Source organism: Salmo salar, chromosome 12 (assembly GCF_965601325.2).
Source record: "Salmo salar chromosome 12, fSalSal1, whole genome shotgun sequence".
NCBI lineage: Eukaryota > Metazoa > Chordata > Actinopteri > Salmoniformes > Salmonidae > Salmo > Salmo salar.
In genome coordinates, this window is record NC_138302.1 from 92,226,951 (window position 1) to 92,250,052 (window position 23,102).

The 23,102-nt window shown below is 44.0% G+C and overlaps 1 protein-coding gene and 1 non-coding gene across 2 annotated transcripts in view; both read right to left on the minus strand.

Annotated features, from left to right (window-relative positions):
• Positions 1–21,374, minus strand: part of LOC106566077 (nerve growth factor) — a 33,515-nt gene extending 12,141 nt beyond the window's left edge. Inside the window, exon 1 of the mRNA XM_014133898.3 lies at positions 21,155–21,374. The gene's annotated coding sequence lies outside the window, so the exon portion shown is untranslated. The remainder of the gene's footprint in view (positions 1–21,154) is intronic.
• Positions 222–297, minus strand: trnas-uga (transfer RNA serine (anticodon UGA)). Its single transcript has one exon. It is a non-coding gene; the product is annotated as a tRNA-Ser (tRNA).
• Positions 21,375–23,102: the final 1,728 nt, after the last annotated feature.

The window sequence follows — 23,102 nt, forward strand, 5'->3', positions numbered from 1 at the left end:
CTAGAATCTAAAAGGGTTCTTCGTCTGTCCCCATAGGAGAATCCTTTGAAGAACCCTTTTTGGTTCCAGGTAGAACCCCTTAAAAAAGCTTTTACCTCCTATGGGGACAGCCGACGAATCCTTTTTTCTAACATTTTAGTCATTTAGCAGAAGCTCTTAACCAGAGCGACTTACAGAAGTGAATGCATACATTTCATAAAACATTTTTTTTTCTTCCATACTGGTCCCCCGTGGGAATTGAACTCACAGCCCTGGCGTTTCAAACACCATGCTCTACCAACTGAGCCACACGGGACCTAAGATTGTAGCAGGGCTGTTTGGGGACGAGCAAGAAGAACCATATGGATACTGGGTAGAGTTTGGTCTTTACCCTGATGACCCAGAGTAAGTTTCATGTTTTAAAGTAAGTAAGCATAATATATTGAGGGTCAGTCAGTTCTTGTACCATATTTTCAATGTGCAGGGATACTGGCTCGATTGAGGCAGATACTGTATGTATAGGAGGGGTAAGGTGACTAGTATCAGGATATATGATAAAAATGAGTAGCAGCAGCGTATATGATGATTGTATATGAGTGGGTCAAAATCAAATCAAATCAAATGTATTTGTGACAAACACATGGCGTGTGTAGGGCCCTGTGAGTGAGTGTGTAGGGCCCTGTGAGTGCGTGTGTAGGGCCCCGTGAGTGCGTGTGTAGGGCCCCGTGAGTGCGTGTGTAGGGCCCCGTGAGTGCGTGTGTAGGGCCCCGTGAGTGCGTGTGTAGGGCCCCGTGAGTGCGTGTGTAGGGCCCCGTGAGTGCGTGTGTAGGGCCCCGTGAGTGCGTGGGTAGGGCCCCGTGAGTGTGTGTGTAGGGCCCCGTGAGTGTGTGTGTAGGCCCTGTGAGTGAGTGTGTAGGGCCCTGTGAGTGAGTGTGTAGGGCCCTGTGAGTGCGTGTATAGGGCCCTGTGAGTGAGCACAGAGAGTGTAAAAATAAAATACAAGGGTAACTCAGATAGTCCATGGAGCCATTCTGTTAGCTATTTACTGTAGTTATCATAGTTAGGGGCTCCAGCGTGGCACCATGGTCTAAGGCACTGCATCTGAGTGTTAGAGTTGTTATTACAGACCCTGGTTTGATTCCAGGCTGTATCACAACTGGCCGTGGTTGGGAGTCCCATAGTGTGGCGCACAATTGGCCAAGCATCATCCGGATTTGGCTGGGGTAGGCAGGCCATCATTGTAAATAAGAATTTGTTCCTAACTGACTTGCCTAGTTAAATAAAGGTGAAATTGTTTCATGCTGTTTGAGACTGATGACTTTTATCTGATTTTATTCAAAGTGACTGACCAAGAGATACTGTATATTGCAATGCTTCATGAAGGTTTGGCAGATGCTAGACAAAATATGTTTTATCCTAATCAGTGAATTAGTCTGTGATAATGGTTTCAACACAACATTCCTGGGGTGTGATCATTCATTTCTGATTTCTCCCCTCCTGATTCTCCCATTGGGGAAACTAGACTTTCCTGGAAAACTGAACCTACTGTAAAGTGTGTTACACTCTGCTTGAAATATGTCTGTTTCAGTGTCAACAAAGCCAGTGTCAGATGAAATACACGCACGCACGCACGCACGCACGCACACACACCCACACACACACACACACACACACACACACACACACACACACACACACACACACACACACACACACACACACACACACACACACACACACACACACACACACACACACACACACACACACAGGGCTGGCTCTCGCCTTTTGGGGGCCCTAGGTGAGGATTGCACCAAGAGTTATTAAAGTACATTTACTGCAATTCTACACATTTTACCATGGCTTATGCCATGTGAAGGATTGAGTGAGAATGACTAACTAAATCAATGCCCTGCGTGCCTGGTCGGTATTCGGCCATGATTACTACATGTTTAGATAGCTGGCAAGACTAATTTACCAATCCAAAAAATTGTTAGGTGACATGGCTAATTGAGTGACTGACATAACAAGAGAAAAACTGCTGATTCACAACAAAATTTCAAACATGCATCTTGTGTATTATATTATAACTCTCAACTAGCAGCCTGGGGCCCTAAGCAATCGCTTAGGCCTGGAGCTGGCACTACACACACACACACACACCACACACACACACACACACACACACACACACACACACACACACACACACACACACACACACACACACACACACACACACACACACGTCACACATACAAAACACCAGGTGACACTGTAGGAGGGGAGATTATGAATTACCAATTACCAATTTGTAAGTCACTCTGGATAAGAGCGTCTGCTAAATTACGCAAATGTAAATGTAATGAATTGGTGTGAGAGAATGATCGCTGTAACCTCATCAGTCTTCACTGGTGGGTCAAATGTTCCATTGGTCAATGCCACTTTATGCAATAACTGTGTCAGGTCTTTTCTCACCACACTACCTGACCAGGAATGAAGCTGGGTCATAGTAATACACTACAACTAGGATTCTAACAAAATGCCTGGCCCTAGTCGAGAGATTCAATTGTCTACTCATAGGCTTAATCAGCTGGTGTATGAGACTGACCATGCTCAGACACCACTGCCAGGTTCAAAACAGGACTGGAGAAGAAATAACCATGTTAAACCAGGTCAAACGCTTCCGCACATGCTCTGAATGGATCAACTCTACTGTGGTAGCACTCATTCATTTGAATATAAATCTCAATTTGGTGAAAATCTCAATTAGACCACGTGAAATTTCAGCCTGTTTTGATGGGATGGTTTTGGCCTGCCTGGTGACCTCACCAGGTAAATTAGTTAATAAACCAATAATAGAGTTCCAAACCTCTGCCAATAACAGCTACTTTTCATTTTTTTGTTTTTGACAATTTGAATTGAAAACCATCACAGTAAGGTATTTAATTGTTACCCAGAAATGATTTGATATTGAGATAGAAACGGCTACATTGGACCTTTTTTAAGAAGGTCTGCCGGGCTTGGCTTTAGACGCAGACAGGGACTTCTGAGTGATTGTCATTACATCATTAAAATAAGTTTTGGCACATTACTTTAATAACTTGACCCTGATTATAAAAGGAGAAGTAAACAATAACTTTTACTGAATCGGAGAAAGGAATAATGAGGAATTACCATTGGCACAACCAAACCCAAAACTAAAGCTGTTTTGAAATTGTAGGATGACGAATCGAGACCCCTACCTGTGTATTTCTCATTGTGTGTAAAAGTCATAATTATTTCAGCCCTACAGATTTAGGAGATTAATTTAAGACAGTTTGCTACAGCAGGAAATGTATCCTACAGCAACAGGAAATGTGAATACTTTTTTGTAGGGGTTGATACGTTTTAAAGTGAGAATTACAAACTTTAGAAGCCTTTTTTAACCTTGAAGACATTACAAGTTCGAATTTCAAGTTAGGAAAATTCTCAGCAAAAAAAGAGTGCTCAAATTAAGATCGTACATCTGTATGACTAAACGGGATTCCGTTTTCTCCATTGTGAAGCCAAACCCTGGACAAGAACGCAGGAGAACTGACTGCATCAGGCAGGAGAACAAAATGAAAGTCCTAGGGAGAATCTCAATTGGATTTTCTTGATTCCTCGCATCCTCCCCTCTGTCCTATCCTTGCCTCCTTTCGAAAAGGTCAAAGGTAATTGAGGAGAGGAAACGTGGGAACAAATGCTCTTGTATGAAATGAAACTCTCCTTCTCTAGTGCGTCATATGACAACCGCAAATGACGTTTACAGAGGTGGAATCCCAAAATACATGTGCTTAATGGTAAAAATAAATGTAGCTAGTTGTGCAAGACATTTTCCAGAGAAAAGTAGCATATGGTTTTTAAATGTTTGCATGCTTTTCTCATCCAAGAAAACAACAGTCGTTTCAAAGGGAGTGTGGGAGATTTTAAAACTCTTCCAAGATCGGATACACCTGAGCAATCGGGGATAGGAGCAAACTCCTCCGTTCACCTATTTAACGAATTGACACTCCAGTTGGTGACCAGTTATCGGTTTCCGCGTCACGGAGGAGACTAAGACAGGACAGACTTTTGCCCTATTGAGAATTTCCCCAGATTTCACCAACAAGAAGAACATGCTCCTTGATCATTATTCTTTTGTTGTCTGTGGCTCAACAATCCATCAACCATTCAGACAATAGTTTATCATGTGACATCAACATCCTGGACTTCCTGACAGGCTGCCCCCAGGTGGTGAGGGTAGGCAACAACACATCTGCCACATTGGGGTGGCAGGTAGCCTAGTGGTCAAAGTGTTGGACTAGTAACCAAAAGGTTGCAAGATCAAATCCTTGAGCTGACAAGGTAATAATCTGTTGTTCTACCCCTGAACAAGGCAGTTAACCCGCTGTTCCTAGGCCGTCATTGAAAATAAGAATTTGTTCTTAAAACTTCTTTGGGATAGGGGGCGGTATTTTGACGTCCGGATGAAAAGCATGCCCAAAGTAAACTGCCTGCTACTCAGGCCCAGAAGCCAGGATATGCATATAATTGGTAGATTTGGATAGAAAACACCCTAACGTTTCTAAAACTGTTAAAGTAATGTCTGTGAGTATAACGGAACTGAAATGGCAGGCAAAACCCCGAGGACAAACCATCCAAAAAAATCTAAAGTTCAGCATACCACTGATTTCAATGGCTGGCACTTTTATAATAGGGCGAAATCGTCCCCGATTGCAGTTCCTAGGGCTTCCACTAGATGTCAACAGTCTTTAGAAAGAGTTTCAGGCTGGTTTTTGGAAAAATGAGGGAGAAGTTGTTTTTCTAAGTGGCTCCCATTTTGGCTGTAGTGTTTACAAGCGCATGGCCGAGAGAGCGCGTTCTTTTTGTTTATCTCCGGTAAAGACAATAACGATTCTCCATCTTAAATTGTATCATTTATTTGCGTATTAGGGTACCTAACGTTTGATTATAAACGTTGATTGACTTGTTTGGATAAGTGTATTGGTAACGTTTGGGATTCATTTTGTATGCATTTTGAAGAAGGGAAACCGAGTGGATTATTGACTGAAGCGCGCCAGCTAAACTGAGTTTTTATGGATATAAAGAAGGACTTTATCGAACAAAAGGGCCATTTGTAATGTAATTGGGACCTTTTGGAGTGCCAACAGAAGAAGATCTTCAAAGGTAAGGCATATATTATATCGCTATTTCTGACTTTCGTGTCGCAACTCCCTGGTTGAAAATGATTTTATATGCATTTGTGTGCTTGTCACGCCCTGACCTTAGAGAGACGTTTTATTTCCTCTAGTTTGGTTAGGTCAGGGTGTGATGTGGGGTGGGCAATCTAGTTTTTGTATTTCTTTGTTTTGGCCGAGTATGGTTTCCAATCAGAGGCAGCTGTCTATTGTTGTCTCTGATTGGGAATCATACTTAGGCAGCCCTTTTCCCCACCTTCTGTTGTGGGATCTTGTTTTTGTACAGCTCAGTGAAAGCCTGCAGAACGTGACGTTCGTTTTCCTTTGTTTGTTATTTTTGTTTAGTGTTCTGAGTATAAATACAATTTTATCATGAGCACTTACCACGCTGCACCTTGGTCTTCTCCTTAAAACGATCATTACAGAAGATCCCACCACAAAAGGACCAAGCAGCGTGGTCAGGAGACATGGACCTGGGAAGACATCCTGGACGGCAAGGGATCCTGGACGTGGGAGGAGATCCAGGCTGGATGGGATCGTCTCCCATGGGAACAGGTGGAGGCAGCGAGAGCAGAGCGGCGACGAGATGAGGAACTAGCATGGCAACGAGGCAAGCACGAGAGGCAGCCCCCAATTTTGTTTTGGGGGGCCACACGGGGAGATTGGCTAAGTCAGGGTTCAGACCTGAGCCAACTCCCTGTGCTTACCGTAGGGAGCATGTGACCAGTCAGGCACCGAGTTATGCTGTGATGCGCACTATATCGCCAGTGCGCATTCATAGCCCGGTGCGATCTGTGCCTGCGCCCCGCATTTGCCGTGCTAGAGTGAGCATTCAGCCAGGATGGATTGTGCCGGCTCAGCGCTCCTGGTCTCCAGTGCGCCTCCTCGGTCCAGGATATCCTGCGCCAGCTTTACGCACTGTGTCGCCAGTATGCCTTCACAGCCCAGTTCGTCCTGTGCCAGCTCCCCACACTTGCCGGGCTAAACTGAGCATCCAGCCAGGACGGGTTGTGCTAGCCATATACTCCAGATCTCCAGTGCGCCTCCACGGCCCAGTATATCCTGCGCCAGTTCTACGCACTGTGTCGCCAGCGCGCCTTCACAGCCCAGTTCATCCTGTGCCAGCGCCCCGCACTTGCCGGGCTAAAGTAAGCATCCAGCCAGGACGGGTTGTGCCAACCCTAAGCTCCAGACCTACAGTGCGCCTCCACGGCCCAGTATACCCTGTACCTGCTCTGCGCACCCGGTCTCCAGTGTGTCTCCCCAGTCCGGTGAGACCGGTTCCAGCTCCATGTAAGAAGCCTCCAGTGATGATCCATGGTCTGAAGCCTCCAGTGATGATCCATGGCACGAAGCCTCCAGTGATGATCCATGGCCCGGAGCCTGTAGTGATCATCCATGGCACGAAGCCTCCAGTGATAATCCATGGTCCAGAGCCTCTAGTGATCATCCATGGCCCGGAGCCTGTAGGGATGATCCATGGCATGAAGCCTCCAGTGATGATACATGGCCCAGAGCCTGTAGGGATGATCCATGGCACGAAGCCTCCAGTGATGATCCATGGCCCGGAGCCTGTAGTGATAATCCATGACCTGGAGCCTCCAGTGATAATCCATGGCACAAAGCCTCCAGTGATGATCCATGGCAAGAAGCCTCCAGCGACGGTCCCCAGTCCTGGAGCCTCCAGCGATGGTCCCCAGTCCGAAGCCTCCAGCGACGGTCCCCACCTTGGTCTTCTCCTTACGACGATCATTACAGTGCTGGGCGCTGTCCTCAGATAATCGCATGGTTTGCTTTCGCCGAAAAGCCTTTTTGAAATCTGACACAGCGGCTGGATAAACAACAAGTTATGCTTTATTTTTATGTATTTCACTTGTGATTTCATGAAAGTGAAATATTTATAGTAATTTAATTTCAATTTCGCACTCTGCAATTTCACCGGATGCTGGCCAGATGGGACGTTAGGGTCCAAATGATCTGCAAGAAGTTAACTGACTTGCCAAGTTAAATTAAGGTATAAAATAAAAATTGACCCTCAACACGGGGGCGCATCAGGGGACCGTGCTTAGTCCCCCCTGTACTCTCTGTATACCCACAAATGCGTGGCCATGCAGGACTCCAACACCATCATTCAGTTTGCTGACGACATGACTGTAGTAGGCCTGATCACCAACTATCAGAGACCTGTCAGTGCCAGGACGACAACCTCTCCCTCAATGTAAGCAAGACAATGGAGCTGATTGTGGACTGCAGGAAACGTAGGGGCGAGCACCCTCAATTTACATTGACGGGGCTGTGGTCGAGCAGGTTGAGAGCTACAAGTTCCTCAGTGTCCACATCACTAAGGATCTATCATGGTCCACACACACCAACACAGTTGTGAAGAGAGCACAGCAATGCCTCTTTCTTCTGAAAAGATTTGGCATGGGCCCTCAGATCCTCAAAGTTCTACAGCTGCACCATTGAGAGCATCTTGACTGGCTGCATCCCTACTTGATATGGTAACTGCTTAGCATCCGGCCGCAAGGTGCTACAGATGGTAGTGCAGTACAAGAGTGCAACACTTGGTCCGAGCTCCCTGTTATCCAGGACCTCTATACCAGGAGATGTCAGAGGCCCTAAACATTTTCAAAGACTCCAGCCACCCTAGTCATAGACTGTTCTCTCTGCTACCGCACGGCAAGCGGTACTGATGCACCAAGTCTGGAACCAACAGGACCCTGAACAGCTTCTAACCCCAAGCCATAAGACTGCTAAATAGTTAGCACAGGTAGTTATTTGGTTAACTATTTAACTATCTGCATTGACCCAACTTTTTTGTCTCATCACATATGTTGCTGCTACTGTTTATTATCTGTCACTTTATTCCTAGTCATATGTACATATCTACCTCAATTTCCTCGTACCCCTGCACATCGACTTGGTTCTGGTACCCTGTATATATAGCCAAGTTATCGTTACTCATTGTGTATTTATTATTACTTTTATTATTACGTGTTTTACTTTTCTATAATTTCTCTATTTTATTTTTCTCTGCATTGTTGGGAAGGGCCCTTAAGTAAGCATTTCACTGTTAGTCTACACCTGTTGTTTACAAAGCATGTGATGAATACAATTTGATTTGACCTGTGGAAGAGAATTCCTATTGTTGTGGGTGTGCTGCTGCTCCTACTGTGATGCTTTTAAAACAGGTAAGGTAATATATTTTGTTTACATCTTTATTTATCCTACCGTAACTCACACAAGTAATAAGACAGAAACGTAAGTACGACGTACAATTTAAATACAATGATGTTTGCTTGGCGTTTATTCTAGACAAAATGCATTTACAAGAGCAATGATAAGGATGAATTTCAACCAAGAATGGTATGTTATCATAAACGGCTTCACCTTTTAACAAGGACTGAAGCAAAACAGCTAATCTCAACTGAAGCCCTGATTTGGAAAACTGTATTTAAACCCGCTCCAGCTTGTCCAGGAGTTGGGAAATTGAATTGACTTTCCTTTGCCCTCTGGTGATTTATTGAGTCTGAACATTCTAAGGACGATAATAGCATGCAATTGAAGCATACCGTTCACCATTTTCTTGACAACCGTCTTGTTTTATCTAGTTGGGGTGAAAGGCATGATAACTCTGTGGGAAATCATCTTAAATATGACAATTCCAGAGAGTGAAATTGGCAGGATGTTTTGATTCAGTGCAGATGTGTGAGAGTGGAGGAAGGAGAATGGCGTCTGGGCCTGCTGCAGGCCATCGAGGACCTGTAGTAATCAGCTGCAGGACAGCTCTGTGTTCCAGCACACTGGCTCTGGCTGTTGTGTTGTGGAAGTGGGCTATAGTCCAATGCATCTGCTGATCTCACAGATTGAGCCATTATTTACTATTCCATTCATAATACCAAGAAACCTAAATCAACAAATGGGATTGTGAAGACCTGAAGATGATGTGCAGAGTGTGTGTTTAGAAATGTCTCTGCAAAGAGCAAGTTTAGAAATGTCTCAGACAGTAAAACAGGCCTGCATTTTGCTGTCTACTGCAAGACAGTTGTGATGTCTGAAATAAACTAAAAGTTTGATGAAATCTATAATTTGGTAGACCTATGAAAACAGGCATCAGAATAAACACCTGTATCTTTCTGTCTGCCATTTGTCCTTAAATGTTTTAGTGTTGAAAACATAATTCAGCAATAAAGAAAAATGAAAGCAGGAGTGTACCAGAAACTTGTACGGAGCTGGAGTTTGACTAGGACAGTTTCATTAGTCACTGATGGCTGTGTTTGGTCTCTGTGCCAGGACGGAACACAGCTGACCCCTGTCACCGTACACACTGTCACTTTATACACATTACCCTCCCTGGAACACATCTGTCAACAAGAGGACAACCAATAACTACAACCATAATAATACTGAGCAAAACACATGCAAGGCTTTGTTTTTCTGCTGGAAGTTATATGTTTACATCAATAACTAGATGGTTAAGATTTAAAGATTAGTACAGATTTTTCCATCCCCCACCCCCCTGGCATAATCATGTCTTCCTCTCCTGTCCCTATGCCTAGGTAGGAAAGGCATCAGTATGAAGAAGTGTAGCAACTCTCTAGCACGTTGCTCTGCTCAACTAAAACAAATGATAACAAATATTTTGTCAACATGTATTTAGTTGGTAGCTGTGCTCCAGTTTAACCTAATGGAAATAGTCTTCGCATAAATAAAATGTCTCTCATATCATTCCACTGAATGATGTCAATAAAGTAAAAAAGGCAGAGAGCATCCTGTATCTCACAGCCAATACTGTAGTGTATTTTAAAGTGTATATCTTGGACCAATGGCAGCCATGAGGCCACTTTAGGCCCATTCAAGTCCAGCTAGGTCACAATGTTTTGCTTTGAAATAATGGAGGTTCCATCTGTTTACACCTTTGTTTCCTCTGTGTGTCTCTGTGGCTTGAATTGGCAGTCAGTCGGCAGCTTCAAAGAGTCTGTCCCAGATTGCATGTTGCTTTATTACTGCGAGCCGTGTCGGGAGGAAAGCATTGTTTGTTATGGTCTCCCTCTCGCTCCCAGAGTTGCAGAATGTGTTAAATGTTATTGCTCTAGTTTAAAGGTAAGTCATGAGTGGCTAAAAATCCAGTGTGACCTTCAGTACCTACATGCTGCCTCCAAGTGGCCTTCACACGTTTCCGGTTCTCGGGAAAAGATGACTTTAGTGAGGTGCAATGGACCGAGCAATCGTGGCCCTGTTGTTTCTTTCAGATCATCTGAGCAGATGTTCAGATTTACATTATGTCCCACTGTATACAACTGTCTGCGGTTCCTCTAAATATTGAAATTAGATCCAACGTTTAGATGGCATACATAAATCTAGTTGCGCGGAACATCAGAGATGATTGCCCCTCTGCAAGTCAAATAAATGTAAAGCTTGTGATATAAAACATTTTGACTGGTCTGTGCTATTTTACATGCACTGATGCTGTTGTTCTCAAGCCTGGGCTCATGGTTCCACGTAAAGGCGTTACCGGCAGTTTCTGTTTTTACTAAAGTGTAAAGCGTATCCATGAGTCTGACTAGTATGGGAAAAGCTGCTGACAGACTATAAGAAACTTCTTTCCCTCCAACTGCCATGATATTGGCCGTGTCAGAAATCTGTCGTGCCTACTACTTACAAAAACTGCATACTGTGTACTAATCGTACTACATACTATTTAGAACTTACTGTTTACTAAAAATGTATGTACTAAGCAACACATAACATACCAGGCTCACTGATACTGAGAATGCATGATCTAATGTGCGATTGCCTTGTTCCCGCCATTCATTCATATGGCAAGATGCTTCCCCTTATCTGATTGTCAGCTGTCAAACATACACGGACCTGAAAAGACAATGCTCTTCCTCAATAGCATGCAGCAAATTTGTAATATTATGAAATTGCACATACAATAAAACACTCTATTTTTGCATACTCAAACGTCCTACTAAAGATCCACGGATATTCGGACATGGACAATAATCTTGGCATGTTCAACCAAAAATGCACAAATTTGTCATAAGAAATGTTTGCCTTGGGACAGAGCAACAAAATACTGACTACCTGAGACATTAAATATACATTTAGAGTGTAAGTAGAGAAGCATGTAATTGTGGTAGAATCAGCTGTGAATTAATGTGCAGCAGTGAGGGTTCAACAAATCAATGCTTTCCCATCTACCCTTTGTTGATCGTTATTAAATGAGCTATTCCATCAAGTGTGTCTTATCGCCTATAAAAACACTAGATTTTCAATTTTACAGGTCATAGCCAGTCCAGGAGAGAGTGTAGAGGTTAGGTACATAGTCTAAGCCCCAAATCACTCTGCACAACCTCAAGAGGCATAACCGTTTAGAGTGATATTATCCAATGAGTTATATCATCGGTCCACTTCCATTTGAAGTGGAAAGTTGGACTGTGTTTATCCCCTGGCTGACCTCCATTTTGCCTATTAACTTGTCCAATGTTATTGTACTGTTACAATCCAATGTTATTTCTTCCATGAGGATTTCAAAAACGTGGTCTACACAAATTGCATAGTAGACCTACTGGTAACTGCCAAAATAAAGGAAAACCCAAGATAAAATGTATTTTAATAGGGCGTGCTACCACGAGTAACCAAAACAGCTTCAATACGCCTTGGCATAGATTCTACAATTGTCTGGAACTCTATTGGAGGGATGCGACACCATTGTTCCATGATAAATTCCATAATTTTTTTGTTTTGTTGACAGTGGTGGAAAACGCTGTCTCAGGCGCAGCTCCAGAATCTCCCATAAGTGTTAATTGGATTGAGATCTGGTGACTGAGCACACACACACACACACACACACACACACACACACACACACACACACACACACACACACACACACACACACACACACACACCCTTTAAACCCCTTATGCTCATTTGAGACCCCTCTTTCAAAGTCACTGAGATCTCTACTTCTAGACATGGTACCCAAAATAACGGTCCACTGAGCGTTTTTATACATGACGCTAAGTATGATGCGATGTTAATTACTTAACTCGGTAACCACACCTGTGTGGAAGTACCTGCTTTCGATATACTTTGTATCGCTCATTTACTCGTGTTTCCTTTATTTTGGTTGTTACCTGTATATGTATGACTATATGTGTTTATGTGTAAGTATATTCATTTGTAGCTCTATCTTACCTGTTAATGTGGGATTGAGGCCTATAGCAGTAAGCAGGACATGGCTTGACTTTTGAGGTATGAAAATATCTGAAAACATGATTTATTTTTGTGAACTAACAGGTTATTTCTAGGGTATCCTGCCTTGTTTGAACTATCTGTTAAGTTGGAATGGGCTAAACTGCTCTGGCACATAATATGTGAAAGCAAACTAATGCAGACAGTATGTGTTTATGGCTCTCATCAACCCAAATGCAACACATATTGGGTCCTGCTACAAACCTCTTTCCTGTCTTGTTCTTGACTTAGAGTGTCTTTCTCTTTTTTATTTCCATAATTGCAAATGTCAGTGCTCCTATAACTGCATGTAGTGGCTTGATACAGGGTCATTACACAAGTTATTCCAGTGATTTACTCTGGTAGAACATCTGTGTAAAGTAGGCTATAGTGTGTCCAGGCATTCCAGTGCTATAGATATTTTTCTTCGAAGGTGGTCTTTGAGGGGTGAAATTAAATGTGTTTTTCATAATATGGTTTAATCAGTTCATTCTTGTTAGGCAGCAATGACTATTCTACGGAAGTTATTAAACATCCAATTGAATCACCTTTCCATAAGGGGTGGATTATGCTATATAAATACGATCTTATTTTCACTTTTGATTGAAAACGCCTAATGTTCTGAAACATATGAGTGGGGAGATGTAGTGTCTGGGAGTCCAGGCCCACCAGCCACCTGTGGGACAGATTGTTTGGCAGATGAACCAGGGCCGTGAGGTCAAACAGCTGGGTGTGAGAAAAACCCTCCCTGGACCATAGCTCTGTATAGCTCTGTATACATATGTAGTTCTGTATAGATGTGTAGCTCTGTATAGATGTGTAGCTCTGTGTAGATATGTAGCTCTGTGTAGCTCTGTATACATATGTAGCTCAGTGTAGCTCTGTATAGATATGTAGCTCTGTGTAGCTCTGTATAGATATGTAGCTTTGTGTAGCTCTGTATAGATATGTAGCTCTGTATAGCTCTGTGTAGATACGTAGCTCCGTATTGATGTGTAGCTCTGTATCGATATGTAGCTCTGTATAGCTCTGTGTAGATACGTAGCTCCGTATTGATGTGTAGCTCTGTATCGATATGTAGCTCTGTATAGCTCTGTGTAGATATGTAGCTCCGTATCGATGTGTAGCTCTGTATCGATATGTAGCTCTGTGTAGATATGTAGCTCTGCTTCCCTGTGGCTCAGTTGCAACGCCAGCATGGTGTGTGCAACGCCAGGGTTGTGGGTTCGATTCCCCCCCAAAATAATTTAAAAAAATAATAAATGCATGAAATGAAATGTATGTATTCACTACTGTAAGTCGCTCTGGATAAGAGCGTCTGCTAAATGACAAAAATGTTAAATGTAGCTCTGTATAGATGTGTAGTGCTGTATAGATATGTAGCTCTGTGTCAATGTGCAGCTCTGTATAGATGCATAGCTCTTTAGCTCTGCATAGCAGATAATGAATGACAGAAGAGGAGTACAGATATCAGGCTAGCATTAAGGCCATCTTCAGCAAAATAAATTGCTTATGTTTCAATTTGTAGATAACACCTCCAAATACATCTCAGGCAAATCATAACAGGATAGACTTACAATATCACCAAACTGAAATAGAACACACGTCACCTCATTGCAGATATGTATCTGGATGTAAATATTGTGAGAAGAATTTTCCAGGTATAATATAACACAATACAGTTTTCACTATAACACATTTTGTCATCTAGGATTTTTACTTCCTGGTTTCATTCTATTTTCTAGGATTTTCACTTCCTGGTTCCATTGTGTTTTCTAGGAATAAGGATCACAGAGCATTTAGACACCACTGTACCTGTTTGTATGCGTTAGGTAAAGGTGTTTCCTTAAGAGTTACAACTCAAGGAAATCATTAGGATGTCTTAAATCCAGTCGTTAATTTATATTTATTATTGGTTAGAAAAATCAATGCTCAGTCCCAGGAATGCATATTTAATTTTTGTTGGGCTGCTCTAAGGCCACATATTTCTCCCCTGTGCACTCTCCTGTCTGTCCTTCTACTAGTAATCCTGGGGATCAACCAGAGGAAAGCTTGGGGGCTTTGGTCCGAACCATGAAACCCCTCCAGCAGGCAGGGAAGGATTATCTGTCCCTAAGGACCTGTTTTCAAGCCCTTCAAACTGCCAACTCTGAGAGACGTCAGGTGGAGTTAAGCACTGTAAAACAACTTCCCTAAGACCAAACCACACACAATACCTCAGGATCAGAGACTCAAAAAGGAGTGGCTGAATGTCGATTGGGCTGGAAAACTGTTGTGCTTAAGCCACGTAAGAACTTGTTTGTGCAGGTAAGATTTGGGAGTAAGATTTGTGCAGACCCTAGGAGCAGAATTTTAGGGAGTCTTTTTCCATTATTAGCACATGTTCTGTGTTAGCAGAGATAATGATGAGTATGATACGAAGTAAAGCATCTCTGGTGTGATGCACTGCATACAGTTCTTCTAGCTCTGGTAAAATGAAGTGTGTTGCGTGCTGTATAGTTGAGGCCCACCCATTACAAATATCCAGAAATGTATCTATGTTTATTTGGAATGCAGTAAACACCAGGTGGAAAGAGGTCAAAAACATTAGCAAAACATTTATACTGCTTGGTATCCTAAAGCCATTAGCCGAAGCCCCAAGTGTTTCCCAGGAAGTTTGAGTACTGTGGAGATCAACATTTTAGTGCAGCTGCTCTCTTGCTTTCTCCAGCCTCACAGGTTGAAAGCCCCTCACAATTATCTCAAACTGTGTTTTTAATTCACAATGAAATTAAACACAGACTGCCTCTTGCTAATCAGGAGACTCTGAGGTATGTTGTGGTGAACTGTCATTACAATTGAATTGTGGGAACCTGCTCTAATTAAGTATGTAGTGGGTCTATCCACTGGATGGCTCTGAATGCACTGTCATGCAGTCAAAGCTAATAACCACTTTTGGATATTTTTATTTTTATCTAACCTTTATTTTATCAGGGAGACATAAGTGTATATTTTATCAGGAAACTAACAAGTCGTTGGCTGTTCAGTATTTCATGTATCACCCCTGGTGTTCTGTTAAATTATTTTGCTATTTGAACAATTTATTTTTGGATAGAAACTCTGAAACATGAGCTTGTCTGACGTGTCGGACTTGACAATAGTTGCTATCCATCGGAGTGCTGCGATTGGTTGGCCACAATTCTGGGGCGTGGCTTAGCGAAGGGTAAATTCCATTTGTAGTTTGGCTCCCTCTCAGTCATAAACGACTAACTTTCTGTGACCTCTATGTGAGTAACATTTGCGTGACAGCTCTTTGAAGGGGAGCGAACATGGGCCTTGGGGACATACCTCAGTGTATCCGGAGAGGAAGAGGCGAAGCAAGAGTGTTTACTCCGCCCAAAATCTGTCCAAGAAAATAAGACCAGAGAGGTCAATGAGAGTCAAAAAAGGGAATTGCTAATTTGCTACGTGAGGCTTATTTGATCAAATAGAAGTTTCGTAATGGTTAGGTTGTTACGAATGCGCTGATTGTATGTGGATTCACGTGGCATTTCTTTTTTTTTTTTACTTAATATCGGAGTTATGACTGTTGTTCAAGCAGGTTGATGTTTATTGTCATGGAGGCAGAACTGAGCGGTTTCTGCTAGATGGGCCAGCTGCAAAGTCAAAATTGGCTATATTGTCAAAGTTATGGAAACAAAAATGTAATTTTTGCTCTTTAATTAAGGTTAGGGTTAGGCATTAGGGTTAGCAGCGTGGTTAGGGTTAGGCATTAGGGTTAGCAGCGTGGTTAGGGTTAGGCATTAGGGTTAGCAGCGTGGCTGGGTTAGGCATTAGGGTTAGCAGCGTGGTTAGGGTTAGGCATTAGGGTTAGCAGCGTGGCTGGGTTAGGCATTAGGGTTAGCAGCGTGGTTAGGGTTAGGCATTAGGGTTAGCAGCGTGGTTAGGGTTAGGCATTAGGGTTAGCAGCGTGGTTAGGGTTAGGCATTAGGGTTAGCAACGTGGTTAGGGTTAGGCATTAGGGTTAGCAGCGTGGTTAGGGTTAGGCATTAGGGTTAGCAGCGTGGTTAGGGTTAGGCATTAGGGTTAGCAGCGTGGTTAGGGTTAGGCATTAGGGTTAGCAGCGTGGTTAGGGTTAGGCATTAGGGTTAGCAGCGTGGTTAAGGTTAGGCATTAGGGTTAGCAGCATGGTTAGGGTTAGGCATTAGGGTTAGCAGCGTGGTTAGGGTTAGGCATTAGGGTTAGCAGCGTGGTTAGGGTTAGGCATTAGGGTTAGCAGCGTGGTTAGGGTTAGGCATTAGGGTTAGCAGCGTGGTTAAGGTTAGGCATTAGGGTTAGCAGCATGGTTAGGGTTAGGCATTAGGGTTAGCAGCGTGGTTAGGGTTAGGCATTAGGGTTAGCAGCGTGGTTAGGGTTAGGCATTAGGGTTAGCAGCGTGGTTAGGGTTAGGCATTAGGGTTAGCAGCGTGGTTAAGGTTAGGTTTAAAATCTGATTTTATGACTGCGGCTGTGCCAGCTAGTGACCATTCTGCAGAGCTGTCTCCAGGGCAATAGATGCCAACTTAGATTGTTCACACACGTAACTGCCCTCTCATTAAATGGTCACACCTGATCTCTCCTCCTGCTTGCCTTCCATCTTTGAGGACATGTATTTGCATTGTTAGAGCGGTTACTCGACTATTGTGTGCATATACAGTGCATTTGGAAAGTATTCAGACCCCTTGACTTTTTCCACATTTTGTTATGTTACAGCCTTGGATTACATTTTTTCCCCCACATCAATCTACACACAATACCCCATAATAAGAAAGCAAAAGCAGGTTTTTAGACATTTTTGCAAATGTATAAAACATTTTTTTTTGAAATACCACATTTACATAAGTATTCGGACTCTTTACTCAGTACTTTGTTGAAGCACCTTTGGCAGCGATTACAGCCTTGAGTCTTCTTGGGTATGATGCTGCAAGCTCGGCACACCTGTATTTGAGGAGTTTCTCCCATTCTTCTCTGCAGATCCTGAGCGCTATGGAGCAGGTTTCATCAAGGATCTCTCTGTACTTTGCTCCATTAATCTTGCCCTCGATATTGACTAGTCTCCCAGTCCCTGCCGCTGAAAAACATCCCCACAGCATGATGCTGCCACCACCATGCTTCACCATAAGGATGGTGCCAGGTTTCCTCCAGACGTGAAGCTTGGCATTCAGGCCAAAGAGTTCAATCTTGGTTTCATCAGACCAGATCAGATCTTGTTTCTCATGGTCAGAGTCCTTTAGGTGCCTTTTGGCAAACTCCGAGTGGGCTGTCATGTGCCTTTTACTGAGGAGTGGCTTCCGTGTGGCCACTCTACCATAAAGACCTGATTTGTGGAGTTAGGCAGAGATTGTTGTCTTTCTGGAAGGTTCTCCCATCTCCACAGAGGAGCTCTGGAGCGCTGTCAGAGTGACCATTGGGTTCATGGTCACCTCCCTGACCAAGGCCCTTCTCCCCAGATTGCTTAGTTTGGCCAGGTGGCCAGCTCTAGGAAGAGTCGTGGTGGTTCCAAACTTCTTCAATTTAAGAATGAATGAGGCCACTGTGTTCTTGGGGACCTTCAATGCTGCAAAAATGTTTTGGTTCCCTTCCCCAAATTACGGACAATTCCTTCAACCTCATGGCTTGGTTTTCTGCTCTGACATGCACTGTCAACTGTGGGACCTTCTATAGACAGGTGTGTGCCTTTCTAAATCATGTCTAATCAATTGAATTTACCACAGGTGGACTCCAAGTTGCAGAAACATCTCAAGGATGATCAATGGAAACAGGATGCACCTGAGCTCTATTTTGCGTCTCATAGTAAAGGGTCTGTATACTTACGTAAATAAGGTATTTCTGTTTTTTTATTTGTTATAAATGTGAAATGACTACCGCCCGGTAGCACTCACTTCCGTCATCATGAAGTGCTTTGAGAGACTAGTCAAGGACCATATCACCTCCACCCTACCTGACACCCTAGACCCACTCCAATTTGCTTACCGCCACAATAGGTCCACAGACGACGCAATCGCCATCACACTGCACACTGCCCTAACCCATCTGGACAAGAGGAATACCTATGTAAGAATGCTGTTCATCGATTACAGCTCAGCATTTAACACCATAGTACCCTCCAAACTCGTCATGAAGCTTGAGACCCTGGGTCTCGACCCCGTCCTGTGCTACTGGGTCCTGGACTTCCTAACGGGCCGCCCCCAGGTGGTGAGGGTAGGAAACAACATCTCCACCCCGCTGATCCTCAACACTGGGTCCCCCCAAGGGTGCGTTCTCAGCCCTCTACTGTACTCCCTGTTCACCCATGACTGCGTGGCCATGCACGCCTCCAACTCAATCAAGTTTGCAGACGACACTACAGTGGTAGGCTTGATTACCAACAACGACGAGACGGCCTACAGGGAGGAGGTGAGGGCCCTCGGAGTGTGGTGTCAGGAAAGTAACCTCACACTCAATGTCAACAAAACAAAAGAGATGATCGTGGATTTCAGGAAACAGCAGAGGGAGCAGCCCCCTATCTACATTGAGGGTACAGTAGTGGAGAGGGTGGAGAGTTTTATGTTCCTCGGCGTACACATCACGGACAAACTGAAATGGTCCACCCACAAAGACAGCGTGGTGAAGAAGGCGCAGCAGCGCCTCTTCAACCTTAGGAGGCTGAAGAAATTCGGCTTGTCACCAAAAACACTCACAAACTTTTACAGCTGCACAATCGAGAGCATCCTGTCGGGCTGTATCACCGCCTGGTACGGCAGCTGCTCTGCCCATAACCGTAAGGCTCTCCAGAGTGTAGTGAGGTCTGCACAACGCATCACTGGGTGCAAACTACCTGCCCTCCAGGACACCTACACCACCCGATGTCACAGGAAGGCCAAAAAGATCATCAAGGACAACAACCACCCGAGCCACTGCCTGTTCACCCCGCTATCATCCAGAAGGCGAGGTCAGTACAGGAGCATGAAAGCGGGGACCGAGAGACTGAAAAACAGCTTCTATCTCAAGGCCATAAGACTGTTATACTGACTCAACTCCACCCACTTTAATAATGGAATAATTGATGTAATCAATTTATCACTAGCCACTTTATATTATATAATGTTTACTTACCCTACATTAATCATCTCTTATGTATATACTGTACGCTATACCATATACTGCATCTTGCCATCTGATGTAATTAAATGTATCACTAGCTTCTTTAAACAATGGCACTTTATATAATGTTCTCATACCCTACATTGCTCATCTCATATGTATATACTGTACGCTATACCATCTACTGCATCTTTCCATCTTGATGTAATGTATCACTAGCCACTTTAAACAATGTCACTTCATATAATGTTTTCATACCCTGCATTACTCATCTCATATGTATATACTGTACTCTATACCATCTACTGCATCTTGCCTATGCCGTTCGGCCATCACTCATTATATATTTTTATGTACATATTCGTATTCATTCCTTTACACTTGTGTGTATAAGGTAGTTGTTGTGAAATTGTTAGGTTATATTACTTTTTAGATATTACTGCATGGTCGGAACTAGAAGCACAAGCATTTCGCTACACTTGCATTAACACCTGCTAACCATGTGTATGTGACAAATACATTTGATTTGAAAAAATTAAAAACCTGTTTTTTTCTTTGATATTATGGAGTATTGTGTGTAGATTGATGAGGAAAAACTTGTATTTAATCCATTTTAGAATAAGGCTGTAATGTAACAAAATGTGGAAAAAGTACTTGTATAAAAAATACTTGTATAATATATCATATTTGGTGTATCTCAATAGGTATTCCTTTTTTCAGGGCATATGAAGTGAATGTCTAAATGACAAAATGCAAACATAAAAACTATTCTAATTGCTAATCCAAGAAGTGTCATTTAATGAGTCAATTTAAAAGAAACAAAACAGAAAATGGCTTGCTGAGAGAGAGAGAGAGAGAGAGAGAGAGGGAGAGAGAGAGGGAGAGAGAGAGAGAGAGAGAGAGAGAGAGAGAGAGAGAGAGAGAGAGAGAGAGAGAGAGAGAGAGAGAGAGAGAGAGAGAGAGAGAGAGAGAGAGAGAGAGATAGATAGATAGATAGATAGATAGATAGATAGATAGATAGATAGATAGATAGATAGATAGATAGATAGATAGATCTGGGTACTGCTGTAACCTGAGGAGCCTGAGGCTAGGCTATGAGCTAATATTCTTCCTGAGGAAACAGATCAGATGGAAGCTGCCCATTCAACCATGGGCTTCCATCTCTACCTCCTGTCTGCTGAGCCCTCAACCAGGCACCCTGGTCAAAGCCAGTTTGGGATTGAAATGCCTAAGTGGCTAGGTTTAAAACATCTATTTAAACATAATATATCAAGAGTGCCTTGGCATTTTTTAAATGGTATCCTCAACCAGACCACTGAGATGGAATGTTTAAACATGCAAGCAAGTACCATAATAAATGTCATAAATTGATATGGAATGAATTTAGAGCCTTTAGGTCACAGTTGACGAAGAAGGTATTTGACTAATTACAAGAACTATATTAATATTTTAAAGAGTTCAACAGTATACTCTTCTGTTCAGCAATGTTGTTTTTCTATACAGTAATTAAAGCTTAGTCATAAAATTTCCTACCCTTTCTTTTGACACAAGGGATGAGTAAGTATGTTTCCCAATGTGGCTTCACAAAACAGCAGCAGAGTGGGTGAACTTAAGACTGTAAAGTCTCCTACCTCTTCAACGGCTCCTCTCCCCTCTTCACAAATGGATGTCCCAACCAATACTAAGCTATATTCCAGTGTGTGTTATTCCACAGGTTTATCTTCATAAGTCAGGTCTCCTTCTCATTGAGGGAAGACAATCCACTCAGGCTCTTGCACTTGTTTGGAAATCGATTGTTCGGAAAAGTCAGCGGAGTCCCAGTGCCTGGAGCTCCTTTCAGCTGGGGAGAGTGCTGCAGGTCCTAGTGCCTGGAGCTCCTTTCAGCTGGGGAGAGTGGTGCAGGTCCTAGTGCCTGGAGCTCCTTCCAGCTGGGGAGAGTGCTACAGGTCCTAGTGCCTGGGGCTCCTTTCAGCTGGGGAGAGTGCTGCAGGTCCTAGTGCCTGGAGCTCCTTTCAGCTGGGGAGAGTGCTGCAGGTCCTAGTGCCTGGGGCTCCTTTCAGCTGGGGAGAGTGCTGCAGGTCCTAGTGCCTGGAGCTCCTTTCAGCTGGGGAGAGTGCTACAGGTCCTAGTGCCTGGGGCTCCTTTCAGCTGGGGAGAGTGCTGCAGGTCCTAGTGCCTGGAGCTCCTTTCAGCTGGGGAGAGTGCTGCAGGTCCTAGTGCCTGGAGCTCCTTTCAGCTGGGGAGAGTGGTGCAGGTCCTAGTGCCTGGAGCTCCTTTCAGCTGGGGAGAGTGGTGCAGGTCCTAGTGCCTGGGGCTCCTTTCAGCTGGGGAGAGTGCTACAGGTCCTAGTGCCTGGGGCTCCTTTCAGCTGGGGAGAGTGCTGCAGGTCCTAGTGCCTGGGGCTCCTTTCAGCTGGGGAGAGTGCTGCAGGTCCTAGTGCCTGGAGCTCCTTTCAGCTGGGGAGAGTGCTGCAGGTCCTAGTGCCTGGGGCTCCTTTCAGCTGGGGAGAGTGCTGCAGGTCCTAGTGCCTGGAGCTCCTTTCAGCTGGGGAGAGTGCTGCAGGTCCTAGTGCCTGGGGCTCCTTTCAGCTGGGGAGAGTGGTGCAGGTCCTAGTGCCTGGGGCTCCTTTCAGCTGGGGAGAGTGCTGCAGGTCCTAGTGCCTGGGGCTCCTTTCGGCTGGGGAGAGTGCTGCAGGTCCTAGTGCCTGGAGCTCCTTTCAGCTGGGGAGAGTGCTGCAGGTCCTAGTGCCTGGGGCTCCTTTCAGCTGGGGAGAGTGGTGCAGGTCCTAGTGCCTGGGGCTCCTTTCAGCTGGGGAGAGTGCTGCAGGTCCTAGTGCCTGGGGCTCCTTTCGGCTGGGGAGAGTGCTGCAGGTCCTAGTGCCTGGAGCTCCTTTCAGCTGGGGAGAGTGCTGCAGGTCCTAGTGCCTGGGGCTCCTTTCAGCTGGGGAGAGTGCTGCAGGTCCTAGTGCCTGCTCTAGTCTTGTCACTGTATCTCTTTTATGATCAATGCTGTGTAGGCAATCACCTGTAATCTGTAGTTTTACAATAGCGGATTTTAAAAGACACACTTTTATGTGATACAGTATGTCAAAATATTATCTTACTGGACAAAAGAGTAACAACTTCCTTACAACACAGCATTCACTGAACAGAACGATGCCATGTTTTGCAAGGAATAGTAATATCAGTGTGTACATGCTAATCTTCAGTACCTTGCTTAGCTCCCTGTACCTTCCTAGAGGTTAAAGAGGCTGGAATTGAAAGGGGACCATTTGACAATAGTCAAGTCATTGGGTTAAGATTTGATGAATCGCTATTACGCCCGGTCACCTTTAGGAACCAGCAGCCTCTCTGGCTCTTTGTCTGTTTTTATTTTCATCCAATGGGTTTTAAGAAGGCGGTGAGGACGCGAGGATTCCAAGGAATTGATTGCAATTGAGATTCTCCCATTTTGAAAGGTTTAGAAATAACCATGGAAGTTAATTGGACAAAGACAGGGACAACAGCAATTACTGGCATTCCACACGTGCCTCCACTAGCCAGCCACAAAGCCTATGCAGCAGAAGGCTTATCACTCTTT